Raw genomic sequence first — 4,262 nt, forward strand, 5'->3', positions numbered from 1 at the left:
CCCAGGGATCTGTTCTAGGACTCTTGCTGTTTTTAATTTTCATAAATGATCTGGATGAGGAAGTGGAGGAATGGGTTGGTAAGTTTGCCGATGACATGAAGGTTGGTGGTGTTGTGGATAGACTGGAGGGATGTCAGAAGTTGCAGCGTGACATAGATAGGATGCAAGACTGGGGGTAGAAGTGGCAGATGGACTTCAACCCGGATAAATGTGTAGTGGTCCATTTTGGCTGGTCCATTTTGGCAGGTCCAATGGGATGAAGGAGTATAATATCAAAGGTATACTACAAGCAGTGTAGAGGATCAGAAGGACCTTGGGGTCCAGGCCCATAGGACTCTTAAATCGGCCTCGCAGATGGAGGATATGATCAAGAAGGCGTATGGTGTGCTAGCCTTCATCAATCGAGGGATTGAGTTTCGGAGTCAGGAGATAATGCTGCAGCTTTATGGGACCCTGGTCGGACCCCACTTGGAGTACTGTGCGCCGTTCTGGTCACCTCATTACAAGAAAGATGTGGAAGCTATTGAGGGGGTGCAGAGGAGATTTACAGGGATGTTGCCTGGATTGGGTGGCATGCCTTAAGAGGGTAGGTTGAGGGGGCTCGGTCTTTTCTCCCTGGAGAGATGAAGGCTGAGAGGTGACCTGATAGATGTTTGTAAGATGTTGAGAGGTATAGATCGGGTGGATTCTCAGAGGCTATTTCCGAGGGCTGAAATGGTCGCTACGAGAGGACACAGGTTTAAGGTGCTGGGGAGTAGGTACAGAGGAGATATGAGGGGTAAGTTTTTCACTCAGAGGGTGGTGAGTGAGTGGAATTGGCTGCCGTTGGTGGTGGTGGAGGCGAACTCGTTGGGGTCTTTTAAGAGACTTCTGGATGAGTTCATGGGATTTAATGGGATTGAGGGTTATAGGTAGGCCTAGTAGGTAGGGATATGATCAGCGCAACTTGTGGGCCAAAGGGCCTGTTTGTGCTGTAGTTTTCTATGTTCGAAAAGAGCTAACGTTCCAAGTCCAGGTGATCCATAAGACATAGGAGCAGAATTAAGCCACTCGGCCCATTGAGTCTACTCCGCTATTCAATCATGGCCAATATTTTTCTCAACCCCATTCTCCTGCCTTTTCCCCATAACACCTGATCCCCTTATTAATCAAGAACCTATCTATTTCTGTCTTAAAGACACTCAATGACCTGGCCTCCACTGCCTTCTGCGGCAAAGAGTTCCACAGATTCACCATTCTCTGGCTGTAGAAATTCCTCCACATCTCTGTTTTAAAGGATTGTCTCTTTAGCCTGAGGCTGTACCCTCTGGTTCTAGTTTTTCCTAATAGTGGAAATATCCACTTCATGTCCACTCTTTTCAGGCCTTGCAGTATAAGTTTAAAGAAGATTCCCCCTCATCCTTTTAAACTCCAATGAGTACAGGCCCAGAATCTTCAACCGTTCCTCATATGACAAGCTCTTCATTGCAGAGATCATTCTTTTGAACCTTCTCTGGACTCTTTCTAAGGCCAGCACATTCTCCCTTAGACATGGGGCCCAAAACTGCTCACAGTACTCCAAATGGGGTCTGACCAGAGCTTTATACAGCCTGAGAAGTACATCCCCGCTCTTGTAGTCTAGCCCGCTCAACATGGACGCTAACATTGCATTTGCCTTCCTAACTGCCAACTCATCCTGCACATTAACCTTAAGAGAATCTTGAACAAGGACTCCCAAGCCCCTTTGTGCTTCTGATTTCCTAATCATTTTCCCATTTAGAAAATAGTCTATGCCTCCATTCCTCCTTCCAAAGTGCATTACCTCACACATTTCCACATTGTATTCCATCTGCCACTTCTTTGCCCACTCTCCTAACCTATTCAAGTCCTTCTGCAGCCCCCCTGTTTCCTCAATGCTACCTGACCTTCTACAAAGCTCTGACAAAGGGCCATCTAGACTCAAAACATCAGCTCTTTTTTTCCTTACAGATGCTGCCAGACCTGCTGAGATTTTCCAGCATTTTCTCTTTTGGTTTTCAGATTCCAGCATCTGCTGTAATTTGCTTTTATTTACCTAGTGCCCCTCCCTCAGGCCCTGCATCTCCCACCTTGTCAGATCACAGTGGTTAGCACTGGTGCCTTACAACACCAGGGACCTGGGTTTGATTCCTGGCTTGGGTCACTGCCTGTGCAGAGCCTGCATGTTTTCCCCGTGTCTGCGTGGGTTTCCACCGGGTGCTCCGGTTTTCTCCCACAGTCCGAAAGACGAGCTGGTTGGGTGCTGAATTCTCCCTCACTGTGCCCGAACAGGTGCCGGAGTGTGGCGACTAGGGGATTTTCACAGTAACGTCATTGCAGTGTTAATGTAAGCCTACTTGTGACTAATAAACTTAAAAATTCCCTCTTTTAATCTTCAATTGAATCTGCCTCCACCACACTGTCACGAAGTATAGTGCATTTCCAGGTACACTCAAGATATGAAAACATTTTGTCCTCTTGTTGCCATTATTTCTTTTTACCAATTACCTTAAATCTTTGGTTCTCAATTCTTCCACCAATAGGAACAGTTTCTCCCTGTCCACTCTGTCCAGACTCTCTATCAAATCTTCTCTTAACTTCTCCACAGGACACAGTCCCAACTTCTCCCACCTTTCTGTATAATTCAAGTTCACCGTCCCTTGAAGCATGCTCGTGAGTCTTCTGCACTCTCTCCAATGCTTTCAAATTCTTCTTCAACTGTGATGTCCAGAATCAGTCGTCCAGTTAAGGAAAGCTATTGTTTGTACAGGTTTAACAAAACTTCCTTACTTTTGTACCTATTGATAAAGCCCAGCATGTTATAGGAATTATTAACCATGCCCTGATTAATTTAAACTTGCCCTGCCACCTTCTAATGATTTGTGCACATTTACACCCCCTTTAGAACAGTATAGTAATCGGCAAATACTTGGCTTGCCAGTGACGCCCATTTCCCATAAGTGAAAAGTTTAAAAAAACTTCCTCCAGTCTGAGAAACAACTGTTTCCCATTACACTTTGTTTCCTGTCACTGGGCCAATTTCATATCCACTTCATTACTGTCCCTTTTCTGCCAGGATTGGGACAGTAAGTTTGTTCACAAGTCTTGTTGTGTGGCGCCTTATCAGATGTCTCTTGAAAGTCATCCACAAAGGCTGTCAAGCTCACAAAGCAAGGTGTATTGTGAAGCACAACTTTAGCGTGAGGTGCACAAGCCCAGAGCCACCAGTGCAACAAGTACAGTGTCTACACAAGTCTGTCCAATATGTGTCAGGACATTCCATGCCCAAATTGGCCTGATCAGTCATCTTCAGACACATCGCAACCAGCCTCAAAATGACTAATGGTGTCGAGGACCTCATTGTTGACGATGGACAAACAACAACAGTGGGGTAATACGTGGGTTGCGGGGATAGGGCCTGGATGGGATTGTTTCGGTGCAGACTTGATGGGTCAAATGGCCTCCTTCTGCACTGTAGAGATTCTATGATTCTATAAGTCCACACGTGCAGAATCACCTTCATCAAACCTCTCTGTTTACCTCATCAAAAAACTCAAGCAAGCAATGCAAAGATTCCCAGTTCAGAAATGGGCTTAAGTTTTAATCTTGGGTCAGCAATCGATCACCCAGATAATTTCCATGTTATTCACCCCTTGCCTCAGCTATATCACTTAAGGAACTCTATGTTGAAATGCAAGTGCCCTAAATGAAGGAATTAAGTTCAGTGCCCAGTTAGTGGAATCCAGCATCCCCAGCAAGCAGTCAGCTACTTGAAGGTAGATGGGGATGCTGCCTTGCAGAAGAGAGCAGAGGGTCAGCAGCCTGTGGGCAAACTGGAAATTCTGTGAGGAATCCATGGGAAAGAGAATGTGGCACCTTTCACATTTCAGCAAGGGATGATATTGGAGCCAAGGAGCAGAGGGTGGAATCGTTGTGGGTGGAGATTAGGAACAGCAAAGGGAGGAAGACGCTGGTGGGTGTCGTCTATAGGCCCCCGAATAATGATCTGGAGGTGGGGCGGGCTGTTAACGTGCAAATAAGTGCGGCGTGCAGGAATGGACGGCCGTAGTTATGGGGGATTTCAATCTGCATATTGATTGGTCGATCCATGTTGGACGCGGTGGGCTCGAGGAAGAGTTCTTGGAATGCTGCCGGGATAATTTCCTCGAACAGTGTGTGTTGGAGCCGACGAGGGAGCGAGCTATCTTGGATCTGGTGCTATGTAATGAGGCGGGTAGAATTAGGGACCTTGTGGTGAAGGATCC

This window comes from Carcharhinus amblyrhynchos, chromosome 8 (genome assembly GCF_965287045.1).
Source record: "Carcharhinus amblyrhynchos chromosome 8, sCarAmb.v2.hapA, whole genome shotgun sequence".
NCBI classification, from domain to species: domain Eukaryota; kingdom Metazoa; phylum Chordata; class Chondrichthyes; order Carcharhiniformes; family Carcharhinidae; genus Carcharhinus; species Carcharhinus amblyrhynchos.